The sequence below is a fragment of the Caretta caretta genome, chromosome 4, assembly GCF_965140235.1.
Source record: "Caretta caretta isolate rCarCar2 chromosome 4, rCarCar1.hap1, whole genome shotgun sequence".
NCBI classification, from domain to species: domain Eukaryota; kingdom Metazoa; phylum Chordata; order Testudines; family Cheloniidae; genus Caretta; species Caretta caretta.
This window is the reverse complement of record NC_134209.1, coordinates 29,849,300-29,874,278: the sequence shown is the minus strand read 5'-3', so window position 1 is coordinate 29,874,278 and position 24,979 is coordinate 29,849,300. Positions and strand designations below refer to the sequence as shown.

At 40.9% G+C, this 24,979-nt stretch overlaps 1 protein-coding gene across 10 annotated transcripts in view; it reads right to left on the bottom strand.

Annotated features, from left to right (window-relative positions):
• PTPN13 (protein tyrosine phosphatase non-receptor type 13) overlaps positions 1-24,459 on the bottom strand; it is a 188,126-nt gene extending 163,667 nt beyond the window's left edge. For 9 of the 10 annotated variants that reach the window (XM_048847084.2, XM_048847086.2, XM_048847089.2 and 6 more), the window contains exon 1: positions 24,066-24,458. The gene's annotated coding sequence lies outside the window, so the exon portion shown is untranslated. Of the gene's footprint in view, positions 1-24,065 lie in introns of all 10 variants that reach the window. The other variant, XM_075127500.1, reaches the window with a different exon arrangement.
• Positions 24,460-24,979: the final 520 nt, after the last annotated feature.

Below are 24,979 nucleotides of genomic sequence, written 5' to 3'. Positions count from 1 at the left end.
TCAGGCACTGGGATTTCTACCCAGAATTCAAATGGGCGGCGGAGACTGCGGGAACTGTGGGATAGCTACCCACAGTGCAACGCTCCAGAAGTCGACGGTTGCCTCGGTACTGTGGACACACTTCGCCGACTACATGCACTTAGAGCATTTGTGTGGGGATACACACGATCGACTGTATAAAAACGCTTTCTACGAAACTGACTTCTATAAATTTGACCTAATTTCGTAGTGTAGACATACCCTATGTAAGCATGGAAAAGAACAGTTTTTCTACAACAGAAATTAGCTAGTGTCAGAGAAGAAAGCTTGTAGCACGTTAGAGACTAACAAATTTAAATGTCAGCCTTAAAGTGCATTTTTGAAATAGTATCAACTGATACTCAAAAGGTCTGAATCTCAACAAATAAATTTACTCTGCCGTCATGAAAAAATAAACTAGATGAAGTCAAAAGGTAATTCCAGATATAAATGGCAACCTTTACATGCATAATGAGTCACAGGAGAGATACACAGATTAAATATCATACACATTTATAAGGGGGATACAAACTTTCATGCTTCAAGGCACACTCCAACCACTAATTGCCTGGGATGAGGAAGTAATTCTTGATGGGCAAATTACTCCACAACTGTTCACTATAGGGTTTCCTGCAATTCTGTCTGAAACATCTGGCACTAGCCACAGTTGGAGTCAGGGTTCTGGACTGATGTAGTTCAGCATTTACCTAAATAGCTAATATTTGTACTACAGTAGAGCATAAAAGCCACACTCAGTACCTCATTTGCCATGGTCTGGCAACTGCTGGTCAACTGTAGACTTTTCCAGTGGCAACTACTATGGGCTTTTGGCATGCAACAGTACACAGCAGATGTTTTTTTCCACCTCACTGACAAAGAATCCACATCCAGACTTATGAAATGCTCACCCACCTTTGTAAAGTGCTTTCAGATCTGTGGATGTAAAGCACTGTAAGTGTTAAGCAGCACTAGTATTAAGAACAGCACATTAAATATGACACTACCATTATCGTATCTATGGCATTTTTCTGGCTAACTGCACGGTCATTATCCAAATCACAATTTGTATCATATCTCTGGGATACCTGAAGAACAAGGCACTTTATGGGAAGTTCTTTTTTAGTTGTAAATAATTTTTTAAACCCTCTTTCCTTGTGGAGATCAAAAGCTTACAGAGAGACTTAAACTGTCTAGCTTAAATCTTGCAATTAGGAGGTTTTAGCTCTAGATTAATCAGAAGACAAAGCTACTCAAAGACTTGGAAAGACTATAGGAAATCATGATCTTGCACTAAAACATTAGTTGATACAGCACATATGGCTCCGTACGAAATTTACACAAGTGAGTAAGAACAGGGAATTATTCATCATGTCATCATTCACTGCACTTCAGGGAACTATGCAATTATGACTTAGCAAAATTTGGTGCCCTATTTATAATGTAACAATTGCTACATTAGATACGTTGCACCTTCAAATGTGTTTTTTTTGGGGGGGGGGGTTACATAGAGCTGAGCTCTGATTCATCCTAAATATAGATGCTGCCAACAATAAACACAGACACAGGATCCTTTTTGTCTTTTAACTGTACTTTCTGGCTGTGGGATTGCAAACCCTCTTCCCTTTTGATGTGATAAGATATTTAAAAAAAAAAAAAGAAACAGATCCTGGATCTACCATTTATTGCTGACACTAATTTAAATTATCATTAGATTTCTGGTTATTGAGCCAAGAAATTGAAAGAAGACCAAAAATGACTTTGCTTTCAATGTAAAGATGTAGCCAATTCAACTGCAGATGCAAAACACAGCAATTTATTATGCGTCACTGTCAGAAAGAAGATATCTTCTGATGATGAATGCAATGTGGCTAGCACAAAGGGGTCCCTTTCTGGTTCATGACTTCTAGGCATTATGGTAATACAAATAACAAACAATAATAAGGATTAACTTTGAATAGTATTCATTATATATTAGCAACTCAAAGTTAACAAATGACAGAAAAATGCTACTTCATATTCATGATGGGCTCGTCCCCATTTTTATTTTTGGATAATGTAGTTTAAGTTAAATCTATTAGAATTCATATACTGAAAGTGCAAATGGAGCTGTACTTCCACTATAGCATACGAACAAGACCTCCCAATAACTTCTGATGACCAAAGATATACAGATAATCTTGATATAGCAAGATCAAACTATGTTTGTCAAAGGAAGAATTTCTACTACTAGTAATGCCCCATGGCTTTTAATTATGATTCATCTGTCCCAAAGGAAAGGGACTGATACAAATGTATTTTCTACAGATGCCAATAAAATCTTTGATCGCACGCAATTTTTATTTGCTACTTAGGAAATATGGCTTTTGAAATCATTTTGGGGTTGCAGTTGCTTTGTAAGGTAAGCCTCATGTTCATCTTCATTAACAATACTGCACCCGATGAAGTGAGCTGTAGCTCACGAAAGGTTATGCTCAAATAAATTGGTTAGTCTCTAAGGTGCCACAAGTCCTCCTTTTCTTTTTGCGAATACAGACTAACACGGCTGCTACTCTGAAACCTGTCATTAACAATACTGTTTCCTTCTGTTAGAGCAGGAGGCAGAACACTCCAACAGAGACAAACACACACACTTGGGTCAGTTTAGGGCCAGACTACAATACCCTTATTCATGAACAAGTACTTTACACCACAAATAGTCCCACTGGAGTCACTGGGTGAAATCCTAGGACCTATGGCAGTCTGTAGGAATTTTGCCAATGACTTCAATGGAGCGAGGATTTCACCCAATACCACTACTTGTGGAATAAGGTACTACATTCAATGTAAATACAGGTATCACAAGCTGGTCTTAGAATCATAGAATATAAGGGTTGGAAGGGACCCCAGAAGGTCATCTAGTCCAACCCCCTGCTCGAAGCAGGACCAATTCCCAGTTAAATCATCCCAGCCAGGGCTTTGTCAAGCCTGACCTTAAAAACCTCTAAGGAAGGAGATTCTACCACCTCCCTAGGTAACGCATTCCAGTGTTTCACCACCCTCTTAGTGAAAAAGTTTTTCCTAATATCCAATCTAAACCTCCCCCACTGCAGCTTGAGACCATTACTCCTCGTTCTGTCATCTGCTACCATTGAGAACAGTCTAGAGCCATCCTCTTTGGAACCCCCTTTCAGGTAGTTGAAAGCAGCTATCAAATCCCCCCTCATTCTTCTCTTCTGCAGGCTAAACAATCCCAGCTCCCTCAGCCTCTCCTCATAACTCATGTGTTCCAGACCCCTAATCATTTTTGTTGCCCTTCGCTGGACTCTCTCCAATTTATCCACATCCTTCTTGAAGTGTGGGGCCCAAAACTGGACACAGTACTCCAGATGAGGCCTCACCAATGTCGAATAGAGGGGAACGATCACGTCCCTCGATCGGTCTTTGGTAATTAGCTTCCATGTACAGACTTTGCTGACCAGAAGCAAATTGGCAATAGTATAATAGGAAAGTTCTGTATTAGAGAGGACCCTTACAATGTAATACAAAACTCTAATACAACATTTTCCTATTTTGAGGACCTCTGGTTATACTAATAGTTGGAATGTCCCATGATTTCTAACATGCTGAAATATCAAAAATCGACAAAAATGCAATAACAGAGTTAAAACTGGTTAGAAAGATAAACAGTGATGGGGAGAGGATCTTTAGGGTTTTGTCAGATGCCGTGCACTGGGACCAGAATAAGAGACTCATTACAAAGTCTGTAATTTCAGTGTCACTTGTTGATAAAATTGTAACTAATATACTCCAGATGCCCATGACAAGGGTATCCATCTTAGAAACAATGTGGACAGAAAGACATTCTAAATTATTTGCTTTAATTGTATCCTAAAATTATTCATTTTTAAAAGCACAAGGGTCTATATCAAGTCTATCACAAAGACATTTATACCCTTGAGTCTGACTACTTGTCTACACCAAAATATTTTGGTAATTGGAGAGACTGTGGAGCCGAATAAACTACAGGAGATGTCATATTGCTAGCTGTAAGATCACATTGCCAGAAAGCAGGAAAAACGAAACACCAGCTCCTCCTACCATGACACAAGGCCAGGCCTGCTGTCGCCAGAAAGCAGAGATCCTGGTACTTTTCACAATGTTCAGATGGATAAATCCTTTCATATTCGTAGAATTACAGGACAAAGTGTCATAATACACCCGTGGTTGCGCAGGACGGACATAAATTACTGGAAACTTCTCTACAGTGAACCAAAAACCCACAGACAGAAGGAACCAAAGCATCGTCCTCCTCTTCTTGTAATCCTGTCTGCATGAACAATGGGAGAAGAGGCTTCTGAAGGGCATGCATTTAGGCAGACAGGGAGAAGAGCTGAGGGATAGCAACTCTGTGGAAATATATATGAGTGGGCAGTTGCTGTAAGCCTCCAGACCCATGCCTTTGAGGATACAGTGGTGAAGAGAGTCCATAAGGGGCACCAAAGACAGGGACCCAGGGAAATATCCCAACTTGCATAGAAACTCCCCTAACAACATTTCATAATTCATCAGGAACATACTTTGCGCCTGTGAAATCATGTCATTACAGCTAGCATCATGTTCCCCTATACAGAGCCAGTCACTCCCCTTAGCTGTATCAGACTATAGATGCAATCCCCTTGCCCCTCCTTAAAAATAATCAAATTTCATCACATTAAAATCTCCCTCTCCCTGACTACGGAAACAGTAATAACCTTTCATTGTATTGGGAATGATGGTGGGTAAACTTCAAAAATCCATTTTGGTATTTCATCAGCCTAGCAGTAAGCTAACAAGCAAATGTAATAGACTGTAAGACGCAATAACTTCCTTTGGGACAAGATGAAATAAGTTTATTTGCTGAAGGAATTTTCTTTGGGTATACACAGCAAATATGTATATCTGCACCAAAGAAAGTCCTCATCCTCTCCAGCATACAACGAGCTACAATTTCAAACTTATACCCACTTTCATCTTTTTTGTATATGAAGGGAATTTATGTGACAATCTTAATTCCTTCTAGTCCTGAAAATATGATTTCAGATTTATTTTTTCCATCCCACATACTTATTAAATCACAATCATCTTTCAAACTTATTACTCACAGTCCTTTTAGACAAACAGAAAAACAGTAAGTCTACTGGAGGCACTGTGAAAAAGTATTTTAGTATTTCTAGGAGAATTGGTTTGCAAGCCTCTCCTTTCCCTCCACCCCCCCAAATTAAAGCTTTAAGGGGACTGCAAACCAGTCATTTCGGGGGTGGGTAAGAAAGAAGGAATCAGTAGCCAAAGTACCATTACAAAGGAGACATACACACTTTGAAAATTTTAATCATAGTCTCAAATCATTTAAGGGTGTCAGGTGCGTGTTTTATTTATTTATTTTTATTAAATTGTCTCTTAACAAGCATTCATTTTCCTCCCATTCGCATACATAAAAATGCCCAAATTTGGACTGAGTGAATGCTTGGAGAAAGCGATGCCCAAGTCTTTTCTCAATCCTCAAATATTTCAAAACCTAGTAAAATGCAGAACTAAAGAATAAATATTAATTTGTTGGGGTAGCCAATAATGTAGGGTACCTAGAAACATATTCTCTACATTCCATTTTGGGTGGATTCTAGAATACTGCGGCACTCACGTTTTTTCGCCCGAATCCCATTAAGACTCAGTTGTGTGTCCCAGCAATATATATGAAGAACTGAAGCCACTACTTTCCCCTCTTCCTTTTGGCACCCATAGAATACTCAGTTTGCTATGTGGCTACCAGCCATTCCAAATAAAACATTATATCTGTGATATAAGTCAACAGAAAAGGATGCAAGAGAGTAAGAGATATTACTACAAAAATGTACAGTAATAAAATACTGTAAATACATGAGCTTTGGAATTGAGAACATCAAATTTTCTTCAATCTGACCAAAAATAATTTATTCAGGTCTTCTATTTGCTTTGAAAAACAAACTGATATTGATGTTGGCATCTGTATGGCACCCACTGATAAACTCCCAGAGGTCAGATAGAAGCAAGAATAGACTCCGGGAAACTGAATGATAAGAAAACTTCATAGTTTAAATATATAGCTATAATAATCCTTCAGTTGCTCTTTATTTTCACCTCTCATGTTGAACTGTTTTTATTCACATATATGCACACAAAACTACTGGTGGACATATTTTAAGCAACTGGAAAATAAAACCCAAGCCATCCTTTACAACCTACACAACATAATATTGAAAGTCTGACACTCACAACATTTTTTTCTGTAATTCCTGCCATCCCTGAAGTTTCAGAAAATGGATTCCCTAAGCAACTGTATTGAGCTACTTAATCTAGACAGAGATTAATTTTTGCCCCATCAACCATACAGAGTACATGTATTTTATACTAGTGGTTCTCAACCAGGGTTATGCGTACCCCTGCGGGTACGCAGAGGTCTTCTGGGGGTACATCAACTCACCTAGGTATTTGCCTAGTTTTACAGCAAGCTACGTAAAAAGCACTAGCCAATAGGTTTGCCAACTTTCCAATAGCACAAAACTGAACATCCCTGCCCCGCCCCTTGCCTGAGGCCCAGCCCCCACACACTCCATCTCCCCTCCCTCTGTCGCTCGCTTTCCCCCACCCTCACTCACATTCCTGGGCTTAGGCAGGAGGTTGGGGTGCGGGAGGGGGTGATGGCTCTGGCTGGGGGTGTGAACTCTGGGGTAGGGCCAGGGATTAGGGGTTTGAGGTGCAGGAGGATGCTCCAGGCTGGGGCCGAGGGGTTTGGAGTGCGGGAGGAGGATCAAGGCTGGGGCAGAGGGTTGGGGTGCAGGCTCTGGAGTGGGGCCAGAAACAAGGGGTTTGGGGTGCAGGGGGGGGGCTCAGGGCTGGGGCAGCGGGTTGGAGTGCAGGAAGGGGTGCAGGGTGCAGGCTCCAGGAAAGAGTTTGGGTGTGGGAGGGGGCTCAGGGCTGGGGCAGAGGGGTGGGGTGTGGGAAGGGGTGAGGGCTCCAGCTGGGGGTGTGGGCTCTGGGATGGGGCCAGGGATGAAGGGTTTGGGGTGCAGGAGGGGGCTCAGGGTTGAGGCAGGAGATTGGGGTATGGACTCTGGGAGGGAGTCAGGGTGTTGGAGGGGGTTCCCACCTGGGGTAGGGGGTTGGGGTACAGGAGCGGGTTTGGGATGTAGGCTCCAGCTGGGCAGCACTTACCTCAGGCAGCTCCCAGTCGGCGGTACAGCGGGGCTAAGACAGGCTCCTTGTCTGCCCTAGCTCTGCGCAGCTCCTGGAAGAGGCCGGCACGTCCAGCTCCTCCTAAGTGGAGGGGCCTGGTGGTTCTGTGCATTGCTTGTGCCCACATCCCCATCCCCCACCCCCACAGCTCCCATTGGCCATGCTTCCCAGCCAATGGGAGCTGCGGAGCCGGCGCTGGCTGGCGGGGGCAGCACAAGGAGCTTCCCTGATTGCCCCTCCACCTAGGGGCCGCAGGGACATGCTGGCCGCTTCCGGGAGCTGGGCAGAGCCATGGCAGGCATGGGCCAGCCTTAGCCTCGCCATGCTGCCAACTATACTTTTTAATGGCTGGTCAGCAGTGCTGACCAGCAGTGCTGACCAGAGCCACCAGGGTCCCTTTTCGACCAGGCGTTCTGGTCGAAAACCAGATGCCTGGCAACTCTATTAGCAAAGTAAGTACAAACTACAACTTCATACAGACAATGACTTGTTTATACTGCGCTATACACTGAAATGCAAGCACAATATTTATATTCCAATTGATTTATTTTATATGGTAAAAATGACAAAGTTAGCATTTTTTCAGTAACAGTGTGCTATGACACTTCTGTATTTTTATGTGTGATTTTATGAGCAAGTTGTTTTTAAGTGAGGTGAAACTTGGGTGCATGCAAGACAAATCAGACTCCTGAAAGCAGTCTGCAAAGGTTGAGAGCCACTGTTTTATACTATATATTGCAGACAAAGGGTATTAAGTCGTCTTACGGTCCAGGCTGACTGGATGATTATGTGACTTTGTTAGGTCAATATATCTGTCTCAATTATTCACTATCATTCACTTCTTGTAAAGCAGTTTTCCTATAAAGAGTTAAAAAGAAAACATGAGAAGCCGAAGGGATAAACAATACCGCTCTCCACTCCAGTGACGTCATGTGTGCATGTCGGTGGCGACCAAAACCTCAGCTTTTCCATCCCTGCTATGGTTCTGTATTGATTGAATTAATTATTAGATTAAGTGTACTAATGGGAAAAAAGCAGTACTACTGCCTCCTGTTTTGTAACAGCAACAGTGATCGCACCGTCAGTTGTGGTCACAGATGTTGCACAGAATGAAGTCTCATCTGCCCTTTCACCCTCTCCCACAATTTGGCCGAGATCTGCAGAAATAGGATAGCTATTTTTTTAAATAGACACAAGTAGACCAGTTGTATCAATATACCTCAAAGTGTGGTAAAATGTTTTCATGTATGTACTTCCCAGTATGCATTTCTTTGGGGAAGAGAGGAATCCCAGAATGCATTAGTCAGAGGAACCAAGCATTCACTACAGAGGGGAAAGAGAGAAGGATCTACAAATTCACATATTTAAGGGGAGCTCAGGATGTATTTGGTCTAGGATGGGGGAAAGAGTCCAGAAGTTATTAGTTGGGGAACAGGGCAGAAGAGAGGAGAGGAGAAAGAGATTTTATTAATGATGTTTGTAAGAGGGGAAAAAGGGAGGGGCTGTGTGTCAGAAATGATTTTATTGGGGTGGGAGAGGGCACAGAATGGATTTAATTGTGATATTGTGGAGACTAAATTACTGTGCAGCTAGGCTAGGCTAGCATTAATGTGTGTGTCCCGAAGTATTTGCTACCAATAACATAACTTGTTGCTAAAAGGTAAGTTTTCACATGGATCATTGTGGACTGAGAGGAAAATATTTTTATTTGAGTTATTTAAATTATTGCACTTTGCACACACAAATCCAGTGATTCTCAACCAAGGGTATGCATACTGCAGGGAGTACACAGAGGTCTTCCAGGGGTACATCAACTCATCTAGATATTTGCCTAGTTTTACAACAGGCTACATAAAAAGCACTAGCAAAGTCAGTACCAACTAAAATTTCATACAAATAACTTGTTTATACTGCTCTTTACGCTATACAGTGAAATGTAAGTACAAAATTTATATTCCAATTGTTAATGTTATAATTATATGGTAAAAATGAGAAAGTAAGCAATTTTTCAGTAACAGTGTGTTGTGACACTTCTGTGTTTTTAATGTCTGATTTTGTAAGCAAGTAGTTTTTAGCTGAGGTAAAACTTGGGGGTACGCAAGACAAATCAAATTCTTGAAAGGGTACAGTAGTCTAGAAAGGCTGAGAGTCACTGCACAAAACTAGAAGTCAAACAATGCCAAACCATCTGGAAAAATTAGTTTAATGGAAGTGTTTTTCACGTACACACCAAAATTGAAGATGAAGAGATTTGCATTTAGTTGTCAGCAGAAACATGAAATAGATAGTTATAGCTGTCAGCAACCTGGCTTTTACCTTCTCCTGGTTTACTACGGTGAGGAGAACGCAGCTGAAAACAGCAAAGGTGCTCAAGAGTGGCAGGCTCCCAAAACAATCAGAATTCAGTAGTTATGACTACAAACTCTGAACTGCATTCAACAACAATCATTGTTTACAAGAGGGGAAAAATACAGCCATTCTGCCTGCCAGTTAAAAAAGCAATTTGAGGAAGGAGTACAAAACCCAGAAGCCTCTTACAAGATTGGTCATTGCTCCCCTTGGTCATTGCTCCCCTTGTATCATTCTATCTGAACCAAAAATGGCACTAGTCACTAGTTAAGACTTTTGTTATAAAACTAAGGAAAGGAAAAAATAAAAAGGGAATCTAGTTCTATGCAAATATTTTGAGGTACTATACTGTAGGGTGTTTTGGAAACAGTATCATAAAAAGCATCACTTCCATTAGGAACATAATAGCTCTTGGCATATCAGTTGCAATCTTCTACTGGCCTTGGTAGCATATTATTGAAAATACATCATTTGCCTTGAAATGAATACTGTCTGCACTAACAATTTTATTTTATTAGTCTAGACAGGCAGTAGTTTCTCTTCTACTTTTCCAAAACCAACGAAGAGGGAAGCAAAGGAAGCAGATTTTGTAACATCAGCATACTTACCAACTTTCAGTCCAATGAGGGTGAAAAGTTAAATTCTGTGATCTGTAATAGTCTCACAGCAAAGGGCAGTTGGAGGGAATTAAAGTGTGTGAAAGAGCTCAATGAATGTCAAGCACAGCAAAGGTCATCCCGTAATACTAGCACAGTTTGTAACAATGCTAATCCATACAACGTGTTCACTATTTGTAAACTCAATTCGTCTTTTTCTATCATGCTACTTAATAATTAGTATTAAACCACATTCAGATGGTGTTAGCATCATAAAATCAAAACTGAAATTAAAATTTCAGTTTAAACTTTAGAAAGCACCCTTTTCCACCTATCTGCCTATTTCAGCACATACGGCACAAGGGAAAACACACTGTTGTGCGTATGTACTGCAGGAATCTCACACTGGGGCGAGTGACAGTATGCTTTCCAACTTCAAAGAATATGCTTCAAAATAAAAGTAACTTGTAATTCAGATTAATAAAATAAAGCCGTTAAACTGCTCCCCAAACTATTTTTTAAAGTCATCAATTTTCTCCAATCTGAGCAAAGCAGGCACTGAAAAATAATTTATTCAAGTCTGCAAATTGCTTTGAAAAACAAACTGACATTGTTAAATAGTGTATCATATTTTTTTTTCTCCATTTTCAGGTCCTTCCCAGGAGGACTGGCTGCAGGTAATTGGGGTGTGGCAAAAAAAGACATCCGCTTGTTTAAGTAAGTTTAGAACTTTAAACATCATAGTGCAATTTTACAAAGCAAAATTGGTATGGTGAACAACAGCAGAGCCCAAATAGATGCTAATCTTATTCCTCAACAGAACAAGTTGATTTATGTCTCTCCAAATCCTTCTGAATTGCTTACCACTGACCTTTTATATTACATTTTAGAGATTTATACTTCCACACACCACCAAAGTATGAGGGCTTTATTTTCATAGATTATAAGGTCCAAAGGGACCACTGTGGTCATCCAGTTTGACCTCTTGTACAAAACTGGCCATAGGATCCCTGAAATAATTCCTGTTTGAACTAGAGCACATCTTTAAGAACAACATCCGATCTCAGTTTAAAAATTGTTCATGATGGAGACTCCATCAAAACCCTTGGTAAATTGTTCCAATGGTTAAATACCCTCACTGTTAAAAGCGTGCCTAATTTCCAGCCTGAATATGTCTAGCGTCAACTTCCAGCCAGTGGATTTTGTTATATCTTTGTCTACTAGAGTGAAGAGCCCATTATCAAACTTTTTGTTCCTCATGTAGGTACTTGTAGACTGTGTGCAAACCGTCCCTCAACTTTCTCTTTGTTAAACTAAATACGTTGAACTCCTTAGTCTATCACTTTAAGGCATGTTTTCCAATTTTTAAACCATTCTTGCGTCTCTTCTCTCAAACCTCTCCAATTTACCAACATTCTTCTTGAATTGTGACACCAGACTAGACACAACGTTCCAGCAGCAGCTGCATCAGTGCCAAATACTGAGGTAATATAATCTTCCTACTGCTTGAGATTCCCCCGTTTATACATCCAAGAATATCAATAGCCCTTTTGGCCAGCATCACACTGGGAGCTCATGTTCAGCTGATTATCTACCATGATCCCCAAGTCTTTTTCAGAGTCACTCTTTCCCAGGATAGAGTCCCTCATCCTGTAAACATGCCCTACATTCTTTGTTCCAAGATGAATAACTTAACATTTAGCTGGTTTCAGAGTAACAGCCGTGTTAGTCTGTATTCGCAAAAAGAAAAGGAGTACTTGTGGCACCTTAGAGACTAACCAATTTATTTGAGCATAAGCTTTCGTGAGCTACAGCTCACTTTGTCGGATGCATACTGTGGAAAGCATAGAAGATCTTATTATATACACACAAAGCATGAAAAAATACCTCTTCCCACCCCACTCTCCTGCTTGATCATCATACACATTGTAAGGAGAGTGATCACTTTAGATAAGCTATTACCAGCAGGAGAGTGGGGTGGGAAGAGGTATTTTTTCATGCTGTGTGTGTTCATAATAAGATCTTCTACGCTTTCCACAGTATGCATCCGACGAAGTGAGCTGTAGCTCACGAAAGCTTATGCTCAAATAAATTGGTTAGTCTCTAAGGTGCCACAAGTACTCCTTTTCTTTTAACATTTAGCTGTATTAAAACACATGCTGTTTGTTTGCACTCTGCTTACCAAGTGACCTGTCCTCTTCATTATTTACCACTCCCTCAACTGTGTCATCTACAAAATGTATCAGTGATGATTTTATGTTTTCTTCCAGATCATTGATAAAAATGTTAATTAGCACAGGGCCAAGAGCCTCTCGAAGATGATTCCCCATTTACAGTTGCATTTGGTGATCAGTCCGTTATCCAGTTTTTAATCCATTTAATATTTGTCATGTTAATTTTGTTTCATTTTAGCTTTTTAAATCAAAATGAAGCAACAGACTCAACCACTCAGTATATGGCCCTTTCCACAACTAGGAAAAACCTTTAACAACACACCATGTTTTAATAGTTTTTGTATAAAGGGCAGGGACAGGTTTCCTAGCTGGTGTAAAGAGGCCCATAGAGGCTCTCTCTGCTCCTCACCCATGCCTCCTCACTCATTTTTTGCCTCCAAAGTTTGGATGCATGGGACATATAAATCTACTCTCACCACTGCTTACCTTTCCTGCATTTTCTCTTTCTTCTCAGGGTGGAGGAGAGAAGGGTGGTTGGAAGGAGTCCATGAGAGGAAGGATGATAAAACAACAAAAGAAATGCAGCCCGAAAGGGCAAATCCTGTCTACTTTAGTGCCTCAGTTGCATAGCTTCAGCTCTGTGGAAGTGTCTCTCATCTACAAAGATTATTCTGTGTTCCTCACTCCTCAGATACAACCATTGTGACTTGTCTGCGTCATGGCAGCAATGAAGCAGAGCACTGCCCCATCCTTTAATCAATCCCTGTTTAAAGTGAGGAAATGGAATAAACCGTGTTTTAAGTCAGCTCCTTAATATTTTATTGTAAATACCTTTGTTTTGAAACTGGAAGCTAACAAAAATGCTTTGAGGTTGTCCTAGTGGAAAGTGGATACGCTGTATTGTACAGACCGACACAAATTCAAAACACAAACTGTAAAAGGTTTGTGTCACGGAGCAACTGGCCCTTCAAGGTAAATCTGGGCCTTACTTGCCCCTGACACCCCTCTGATGACCAGCTGGGAGCAATTGGGTGCTCCAGGGGTCTGGTAATTAGCCAATTAGCAAGGGAGCACCGTAGCCCTATAAGAAGGCTGCCTGAGCAGTCCAGAAGGGGAAGAATAAAATTCCTCTGAAGGGGAGAGACTTGTAACTGAAGGGTAACCCAGAGAGAGGGAGGGGGAGAATAGGTATACCCAGAAGGCAAGGGGCTTGAAGTGGAGAAGAAGGGGTTGGAAAGAAGGCACCAGAGGCTTGTCCTAGGTAGAAGGAGTTCAGATGGAACTAGAGACTGTTTCTAAGAGTAAGGTTTACTCATTTTATTTTCTGTTATCAATAAATGAGGCATTCCTTAAAGGAAAAAAGTCTGTTTTGGATTCGTTTATACCTGGCGGACAGAAAACGGAAGCTGGATCCACCTGTGGTTCCTTACTCATACTCCAGTGGGTAATAAGAATGTGGGGCTAGGGTATCCATTTGCTTTTAAAGTTGGGCCTTTTTGTTGTTGTTGATTCTTTGAAAGAGAAAATGTAAAGAAAGATTTCTGCCTTTTTTCATTTTAGGATTTTCTCCTTGGTTTTTTTGTCTGATTTTGGAGCTTATAGACAATATATATTAGCTTTCACACCTTAAACGGAGGGGGTGAGGGTTATGAGTCTCTAATAAAGACTTCTCTCCAAAACACTAGTCACTGAAATTAAACAAAAAAAATGTGGACAGTGATTAACAACCTTCCTCTCTGTTGCCCAACTTCCACTCTTAGTCCTTGTGATGTCATCATCTCACCAGTTCTCTAGTCACCATAGTCCTCCAAGCTAGAAAGGACTTGCTATTCTACCGTAAAAAAACAAGCATCTTTTTATGCAGGCTTTTTTATGCATTATAAAGCAGCAAAAAAGCACAAGCTCAACCTTTTTTCTTTGCAGTTCACCTTTAAGAGCCGTAGTCTTAAAAATCAGTAGAGCATGGCAGCTCTTTCAAATGATAGAAGATTGGTAATGCCACAGACCTAAGGAAAAAGGGAAACTACAGGAAGAGAGGTAGAGTGATTTTCTGATAGAAGTATGCAAATATTGTTGTACAGATGAAATAATTCCCCTCAAAACACTTTGTCATACCGATGAGGAGACTTTAATGATGGCATTCCTAAGGGAGAACATGTTTCACACACCTATCAGATACTTCTATACAGTCAAAAATATTTTAATGAAATATAAGAGTGTCATGCACAACTATTTCATTAAACCCATATACTAAGCCTTACAGGCTAATTTGACTGTTTCATACATGTGACAACTTAACTACAAAATTGCTCGCTATATGATAATGAGTCTCTCTAACTGATTAAACAAACTTTTCAGTGCTGCCTACTACCAACTTTTTATAATCAGATAATCTTTAAATTCACTATTAAAGTCAATCAAGTGATTTTAATGACTGAGCACACTACAGGAAGAAATGTAGCATATAATGGCACAAAATATGAAGGTTTAAGATATGAAGGTGTCTACTTCTTAAACATATAGAGATACAAGATAAATAGCACCAGAGCTCGTGCATCAGAAGAAATCTGTTGAAGTCAGCGAATGGTTTCCAAACGATATACTAAAGTGTTAACTTAATCATGTTTCCTCACCAGAAGTCACGGTACCTATGGTTTCCAACATCAGTTAGCAGGTAGATCATCATCATGCCAACTCTGCCCATTTTAAAAATAGAATGTTGATAGTCCCCCTCCCTTCCTACAAAAGGAAACCCAGACAAAACAATTTCCAATGCATTTCAATGGAGTTAGTAGATGTGCCCTTATTTTTAAACCCCAGCAGCACTTATAGATTTCCAGTAGCAGCCAGTAGGCAGACATTTTTTTCTTATTTAAATAAGTATTTTTGACTGTAGTTTCAGGCTAAAATACTACCTCAGTGGATATATTCCTTCATTTCTCAGTAGTTAAGTTAATAAAAATAATTGAAACCACGATTTTGAAAATAAAGATGCAAGCAAAATCATTTCAAAATGACAACAAAAAGTATTAAAAAATCAGTTATAGCTGATAACCAAAGACAATGTCAAAAACCGAGTGGAAAAGAAGAATTTATCTTTTGCAGTTTGTTGTTTTTGGAACCTCACATATACTCTGTAGTTAAGCTACTTTATACTTTCCCTCCATACACATATAACTGTACAACTCCTGAGCCTGCAGTAACATGTGGCAAATTCTACTGAGACTCTCTCTCAAAACAAAATATTTCCAACTAGTCTCTGACATTAACACTTCAGCAATGTGAAGGGGCGGGGGAAGGGAAGAAGAGGAGAATTCATATAACTGTATTGACTATTATTCAGTTGGAAAAGGTTTTCTGCCAGGGTGGATTAAACAACATGTCATCTGCACAGCCTTAACATAATATCACAGTCAGACTACTTTATAATATGAAGAGTTCCTCGTCTGAGAGTTGTAGCCAGAACTGACTCTGGAACGTGAGGTAACTATGCTTGACCCAACTAATTTAATTCTAATGGTCTAAAAGACTTCCTCCCATATACAACACTGTCTCCAATGGGACAGTGGAATGCTCCCTCCAGTGTCATTTTGGGTCTGCTCCTGTTCCCATACAATTCTATGGTGCAGGACTGAGCCCTTTGCTAAGCTGTTAAAAAGCAAGCCATTATTTTATGCATTACAATAGATAATCAAGCATGAAGGAGGATTATCAATTTATTAGTAACATAGCAAATATGCTAAGACACAAACTGTCCATTTCCCCCATTAAAAAGCTAAATAACATGATGAGAAAAGAGACTCTGCAGTGTAAAATACTGGTTATAAACACTAAAAGAAAAGGAGTACTTGTGGCACCTTAGAGACTAACCAATTTATTTGAGCATGAGCTTTCGTGAGCTACAGCTCACTTCATGAAAGCTCATGCTCAAATAAATTGGTTAGTCTCTAAGGTGCCACAAGTACTCCTTTTCTTTTTGCGAATACAGACTAACACGGCTGTTCCTCTGAAACCTGTTATAAACATTGTTTACTGAACTTTGAGTTGCAATTAGGTGAGTAAATTTGATTAAACTGATTGATGGATTATTAGACTGTTCTAAACAATCCATGCCACCAACAAAAAAAATAATAATCCAGACAACAATTCAAGAAACAGTACTGCATGTTATGGCTTTAAAAGAAACAAAAGTGCTACTGACAAAATGTCACACAAATCATAAAAGTTTCAATTTCTACTACCGTGATCTCTGCAATTCTTAGATTTATATCCCAATCTCCTTTACGGTAAAGTCAAAATAAATGGTTGAGATTGACAGATGGTGAGAAAAAGTAACAGATGTCCATCATTAATGTGCAATGCACATCCGGTTTATATTTTGATGAGTAATCCTTAGAAATAAAATACTAATTTTATTTCACTTTAGAGCTGTTGAATACATAAAATTATATCAAAATCTAAATTTTTCCATGAAGCCCTTCTGTAACACATTCAGGCATGAAGCTTACATCACAGAATAATTAAAATAGTTCACCTTGCCATTATGAACAGAAGCTCCAACTGAAATAAAAATGCAATAATGTCAACTATTTAATTCTATCAGGGCTAAAAGCAAAGCTTTACATTCATTTTCACTTCTATTTGAGGAAACATTATTTAAAATATATAAATAAATTTAACAGAACAATAAAAAAGCTCTACATTACAATAAAATTAACACTGAACAAAAAGGGTTTAGTTATTATGAATTTTGTAGTTTACCACATATCAGCAATAAACTGAAGCATAGCTTCTGACTAATCTGGCTTTTGGTAAATGTCTATCTTAATTACTCATCTACATTCATTCTCCTCTCTGACCTCACTGAAGTGTGAGTACAGGGATCACTACAGGTTTATTCATTTTTATACTCTCTACATAAACCAGTCACTTATATTTATATGAAAAATGGTAGATACTGTATCTGACCAGCATATAAATCCAGTTCAGAGAAGAGATTAATATTAAAGGGGAAAAACCCTCAGCTGGGCTGAGTATAAAGTTAATCATTGGGAACCAGTTCCATTGCACAAACAAGGAGTTTCAAATTAGAGTATCTATAATCTTCGTGATAATGAGATAAGCCATGTTCTGTCCGCACACAGTAATAACTTAGAAAGCCTTATACTCAACTGCTGGTTCTTTTCTAAGCAGGATTTGATGGACTCTCCAATCCAAGAGCATAGCACTTTGTACTGTATTCAGATAAGGAACAGAAGGAAGAGTGTAGAACTGGCATGAAACTTTTGATGTATTGTATATCATGCCTTTTAACAATGGGATAATATTAATTTTCATTCTACTGTGGACCACTTTGTGTACAACCCTGGTTTTCAACATTGAAGCTGAGAAGAATATACTAATGCCAAAGGGTCAACAAAAGGCAATCTTAATTAAAATAAAAGTTGTGTTACTGTTAAGATTCTAACTTTTTAAAAGAACATTTAGGACCTGATTTTCAGAATCCATAGTTTTAGACCGGGGGTTCTCAAACTGGGGGGTCAGGACCCCATGGGGGGGGGGGTTCGCAAGGTTATTAAATGTCACTCTCTACCGCTTTACCTCCAGCATTTATAATAGTGTTAAATATAAAAAAAAGTTTTTAATTTATAAGGGGTGGGGGTCGCACTCAGAGGCATGCTGTGTGAAAGAGATCACCAATACAAAAGTTTGAGAACCACTGTTTTAGACGGACTCCTAGTACCTAATGTGTTGGTGCAATCTGTCTGTTTCACATCTTGAGGAAATCAACTGTACCTGCAAAATTGCTTGTGAAAAAACAGGAGGCAGAGTTAAGGTCTCAGTCAAATATCAGACTCTTAAAAACTTAGGGCTGATTTTTGAGTTACCCTTCCATTACATGGAAAAAAAATATGTGAACATGATGTTTCTACTAAGTTATCCAATGTGAACTTTTGGCTCTGAATTGGCAGTCGTTTGGAGACCCTACGTCCTCGCACTTGTATAGGTCTGAAGATCTCTTTCTTCCTTGAATGTGCAGAGAATTTACAGGGCAACCTTCCATTAGCTTTAACGAGATGCAGTGAAAGATTCCTTGAGTGTTGTAAGGATATGAGACAATACTTGTGCTTCTCAGGGATATATTTAAAGTTCTGAGTTGCAGAACTGAGGATTTTGTATAGCTCGACTTATAGTTGGGAGATGATTTACACCAAGTGAGTAGAGAGGTGTTCTTCACTAAGGTGCCAGATCTTCACTGGTGGATTGAAAATGAGCCCAAATATGCCCAACCCATACTTTCACAGCGTTGGGAAAGAAAGGAGAGAGAACAGGTGTGTTTCCTATTAAAGTTGTAGCACCAATTTCAAGTTTACAGCATGTCTACAAATCATCTAATTGTGCACAGGCAGAATAGCCGCCCAGGCGGTCTTTCAGTGCAAGACATTTTTTATACAATACTGGACAAGTTTAGATATGCCACTTCTAAGCTGCCTCTTCACAGATATTCCCGGAAAAACATTAGATACAATAATCCAGTTTTAGAAGATAACATGAGTAGTCCATCTAAAGCTGTTTCAAATTATTTCTTTAAACAAGATTCTGTTCAGTAGAAGTTTCCTTCTAGAAGTTACCCCAACGCAAGAGAGTAATATTCTATCCTAGACAAATATCCCTAATCTGGAAAGCCATTGATTCGGAGTTCTGAAAATTCCTGCTCAATTCAAAAATTGTAACATGCTTTTCTTCCTATGAAGGCAACAGTACACAGAACTTGAAAGAGATGTTATTCTGAGTTTTTGCAAGAAAAATAATAGTTTTATCGGTAGTATGGTCTTGTGATTAACACACTGAACTGGAACTCTGAACACTGAATGTGGCCTTGGGAAAGTCTCTTCATATCTGTGCCTCAGTTTCCCCATACATGAAATGGAATAGCTATTACTCCTTCCTTTCTCCTGTCCATTATCTGAGTTGTCTACTTAGATCATAAGCTCTTTGGGACAGGCAACTTCTTTTGATATATGCTTGTTCAATACCGAGTCCAACAATGCCTGGATCAACTGGGCCCTCTAGAAAGTACTGTAATACAAATAACCAACATTCATCCTGAGAATTATAGTGCATATTATTTAAATATAGAGTGTTCTCCCTAGCTTTTCCCTTTAAAAAGGTAATATCTTTTATTGGACCAAAATCCGTTGGTGGAAGAGACAAGCTTTCACCCACCTTGTCCCTCTAATATCCTGGGACCAACATGGCTACAACACTGCCACAAACAACTTTACTAAGTATGTCAAGAGCCATTTCTAAGTCATGTTGGACGGATACATTACGTTTACCGAAATACATATATGGAGAAGCAAACAAAAGTTTGAGAACCTAAACCTTCTCACCGCCATGATATTAGGTGTGAAGTTTTTTATGCTAACTAGGACAGAGCTCTATCACGAAAAGTGCCTTACAAATTTAAAAAACATATTACTACCCTTGAACAGAAACCTGCTCGTTTGCCAAATCTGAAAGCATTCTAAGAGACAAGGATGCACCAAGACTACGCCTGCATCCTCACCATCTGCATAAGTGGTGTAGGTTAGGCAGAAGATTAGACAACATAAATACAGCCATACTGATTCTGTTTCTTCCTCCCCATCTGTACGTGCTAGCTTCTCTCTATTTACTTTAGGTGGAGGTGAGAAATTCTTCTGTAAGAAATTCCACTCTTCCTTACAGTTGTGCACTGTTAATTAGTGGCTCACAGTGGTTAACACATTAACTTATTATGACATACATAGTTCGTTGTCCAACTTCACTTGTCCAGTGGAAAGTGATAACCTAGAGCAATTGTTTACTGATACTTTCTCAATTGTTGTACAATACACTGAGACTTTCCTTGTTTCATTGACTGTCACCTATCCTTTTGAGATAGTAAAATTCAAATAGCCAATTCGCAATAAACTAAAAGATAGGCAGAGTTGTGTATAGAAGAGAGAGGGGTGTGCATTCAAAATGACCTACGGAATATATTGACAAAACCCTTCTGTCAGATCCACATCTGAAATGGCACTTTCCCTTCACTTCCAAGTAGAATATCTGAGACATGGCAGTCAGGCCAACACTTAATGTTTCTTCAGTTTGATCCAGCTCATAGTGAAATCAATGGGAGATGTGCCACTGGTATCGGAATTGGATCTCTTGTGAGATAGATATGCTAAAATCTACTCAAAAGTAAATCTTGCTTTCTAAGGGCCTGATCTGAATTTCATTTAAGCCAATGAAGGTTTTCTGATTAACTTCAGCAGGCTTTTGATCAAGCTCAAAAATCTGTTCCTGCAGTTGGAACCTCTGATAGCAGAGCCCTGCACAAGTATGGAGCACAAATGAAGTTCGAAATGAGATTGTTGCATACTTAGCTACAATGTATGTTCATAAGAATGGAAAAGGGACAGCCATATTGCAAACTCTTCAGCACAGGGCCTTAAAGAGTTCCTAGCACAGGAGGACTCCAATCCCGACTAGAGCCTCTGGGCACTATTATAATAAACATATCTGAAAACTCTTTAACTTACTGTGTTGCCCAGAAGCCCGAGTTACTTATGCTATGAAAATGGGTTCCATAGAAGATCCTGCACAGATAGATAAAAATGGGACTAATTACCTATCTCCCTCGCAAGAGTGGTGAGAGGTTAGGGCTTGAGAGCCAAGATTTGGAAGGCACTTTAAAGATATATAGCACTGTATAAGTCCTAATTATTATTACTCATCCACGTACTCAGTTGTGGAGAAAAAAACCCTGTGCTGATTTGTTACCTCAGAACTGCAACCAGTTTCAGATCTGCTTTGTAGCGCGCTTTAAAATAGACTTATCAGCAAGGCACTTGGAACCATTCACTGGTTATCTTTACCCCAACTTCAGATGGTTGCGAAGTCCTGTTGTGAAGGAAAAAAGCACATCTCCAAAATCGATCTCTTCCTTTCCATCACGACTGCCAAAATCATGTCTTCATAACCTCTCACCTTGGCTGAGAGACCCTCTTCCTTTCCCTGGCTTTCCTGTCACCCACCTCACTGTTTCTTCCAGGGCATGGAAATTCGACAATGCTAAATTAATGTTGCCCTCAGGTTCTGACCATTCCACACTCCATTTTTATAAGCCCACTTCATTGGTTCCACATCACTTAGACATGTACACATGCTTAAGTTTATATATTGAGAATAATCTTGCTGAAGTCAATGGAGTACTCCAAGTGTGTAAAGGTAAGCACATGCTTAAGCCTTTGCAGCATCAGGGCCTTACACTGCAAACTAGCTGGGGAAGATACCTGTCTTGTTTATGTTTACAATGTTGTTAGCATCCATTTGGGCGTTATTAAAAAAACCAAACATTAATATACCCATTTGTACTAGGAATGCTTGTTTATCACATAAACAAAAAAATGAGACAACACTGTTTGAAAAACTATTATACTTTTTTTATCAGTGTAAACAGAATTGTGCATCTTCAAAACAGCAAACCAAACCCCCCAAACCTACTTTTAAGATCATTTGTCTCTTACTGTCACTCTTGTCTTATTTTAAGACATTCTTATTTGTAAACAGCATTTGCAGAAAGACTGCACATGTGGCAGAGAAAAGAAGCAGGCAGGATAAAATACAAAAGCCTTACATGAAAGATAAATAGATGGGTAGACTTGCTAGCAATTCAGTGACAACACACTGTATTGCAACTGAACTACCAAACAAATCACTGTAAAAACAGCATTAGTTTGTCTCCCATCAGTTGTTCTTATATAACAGTGGTTTTCAACCTGGGGTCTGCTGACTATGTCTAAGATTTCCAAAGGGGTCCACACCTCCATTTCAAATTTTTTAGGCATCTGCAAATGAAAAAATGTCGAACCACTGTTACAAAAGAATATTACTGTTTAAACTGTTCTCTTATCTAAGATTTGGTGTTTATTTCTAGCTTCCAGCTTCAGCTTCTTACAGAAGCCTCTTTAAACATATCCATTGTTTTCCAACCCAAAGGTTTGTACAGAGAGGGAATAATATGACGGGCCTGATCCTGACATGGTGCTGAGCATGAAATTGGGGGTGCTTAGCCCCACCTTGTAGGATCAGATATTATATTAACTGAAATCTTTACCTTTCAAGTACTCATGTATTCAATGACAGATTTTCCTCAGAACATTCCAACACCAGCAGAAAGTTTGGCATAATTGTATGGCATTGACCCAGTTATACTGTACAATCACAATACATGCCATTTCAGGGATTTGGGAACTCATCATTGTTACCATCCTGGCTAGTTCTATAATGAAGGACTTTTATATTTACTTTTCAGAATGTACACCCTAAGAAGGTGCCTAGACATAGATAATCTGCAGTCATCTTTATATCCCCAGTCTTCATGCCCTACATTTAATTTAGAGCCTGCCTACAAAAAACCGGTTCCCCAATACACAGGTGGGGTACAGAGAAGCACCTGATGGCTCCCTATGAAGTCACTGCCTTTGTTGTTTGAAACATGCCATTTTTAAAGAGAACGACACAGTCTACAATATGAGAGAGATTATCCTGTGGTTTGCTGAGGTGTTGATCATACAGAGATAAAAAGCCAATGAAACCTACACTATTTCTCATCACAGGCCATTAGATTTACTCTTGATTTCTATCCCTCACCCGTCAAAAATGTGGATAGAGTTTAAGCAAGAATCTTCTCTTAAATAAGAAGTTTTTAACTTTTAGTGCCTTAAAAGAAACCCTTCAGTTGTTCAGCTCTTACTGCAAATACACAGCAATTCCTCTGCTCCAGCTATGTACACTTACTGTTTTGAGAACCCTGAAGTCTAGTTTAACCCAGAGGTCTTTGGACAGGAAGTAATGGAAAAACAGCAATAATAATAAAACCACTTGCTTCATGTGGTGCTAGGCTCCCTCCTCCCAGCATTCTTCTCATGCGACATAGAATTTCCACAATCATTTCAGAAATTGGAAACAGACAGGGGCCTGCTATGTAGTCTTGAACACAGACAACTGGAGTGACTAATATGCACTGAGTTTTCCTATGCACAATAAGTTCTTTCTTTGCTGGAGTTTTCATTCACAAACTTAAGAATGTGCAGCCAGAATGACTAACACCAAAAGGAGCCTCATGCAAAACAAACAGGCGCGCGCGCGCGCACACACACCCTGAAAATCCTGGTGAAACTAAAGAAAAATGTTCCTTACAGCAGAATAGCTTGTAAATATTCTCTATCACCCTCCCACACAGCCCAACCCTGGATCTTCCTCAGGAGGCAAGCTTGGAAGTCTCACTACTCCACAAACCACCGACTTGCACCCATCCAGTTTGCTCGGTTTCTCCAGGGGGCTGCCTGTCCCCCGCCCCGCCTCCCAAGAGCGGCAACCCTAACCACCTAGCCCGACACTTCCCCCTAAAACCAGAACTGGAGACAGAAAAAGCAAAGTCCTGCTACATGGCACTGGTCTACACATCTTCAAGGCACCATACACGCATAATTAAGAGTCATTATAATAATTAGAGAGGGGGGCCAGAGGAAAACCCATAAGCAAACACCCTCCCGAAGTCTGGGAAAGTTCAAGACCCAGATCCAAACTTCGCACCTGGAGTTCCTCTCTCATAACAAAGGGGGAGGGAAAAAACAAACCCCCAACAAACCCCAAGCCCACGCAGACTTACCCGCCGGTCTAGAGCCCCAAGCCCAGCGTGCAGGGGGGTGATGGAGACGAGGACCCTGAGCCTTCACCCTCCCCGCGCAGCGGCGCTGGCTGGAGTCTGCAGAAGAGCCCGGGGAGGGAGGCAAAGGGGAGCAGCAGCAGCATCTCCTCCAGCCCAGGCACCCCCGCTCCTGCCCGGCAAGGAGGCGGCAGAGAGCGCCGCCCGCTCGCCTCGCTGCAGCTCCCCGGCTCTGCCCTGTGGCAGCAGCCGAGACCCTGCGGACAAGCCCCGCTGCCGCGGGACACCCCCGCCTGCCCCCGCCCGGGCTGGTGCGCCTGCGAGGCGAGCCTAGTGGGGCTCCGGCGCTGCAAACATTGTAACGAGCGGCGGAGAGGCGGCCTCCCCCGCCGGCCTCTCGGTCCCTCCCTCCGGCCTCCGCACACGCCCCGCTCGCAGCGCAGCAGCCGCTGAGACTGGCTGGGCTGGGCTGGGCTGGGCTCACCCCCTCCTCCCTCTCCCAGCCCGCCCCGTGCTGGGGCCCTGGCAGGTCTCGGCTGTCTGGTTACTAAGCCAACCTCCAGGCCTGGAGCTGCGCTGCCTGCCCGGCAGGCAGGGAGGGAAGGTGCGGGGGGCGCCCTCCCTTCCTCCCCCAGGCACTCCCTTGCCACCTGGGGGGAGAGGAGAAGCAGACACCCGGCTGAGGGAGGGCAGGGAGAGAGGATCCTTGCCCGGAGCCCCAGCCCGTAGAGGAGGAGGATTCCCAGGAACCCCGTCCTCCTGAGTGGGGGAAGTAGCCAAGGTCTGCCACCGAACCCCATCCTTGGGGGGCTCGTGGGGGAGCGAAGGAGATGCCCCCCCAACCTATGCTCCCACAGTAAACCCTGTCCAGGGATACCGTCCCTTTAGCAGAAGTGGAAGGAAAAGGAACCCCCTGA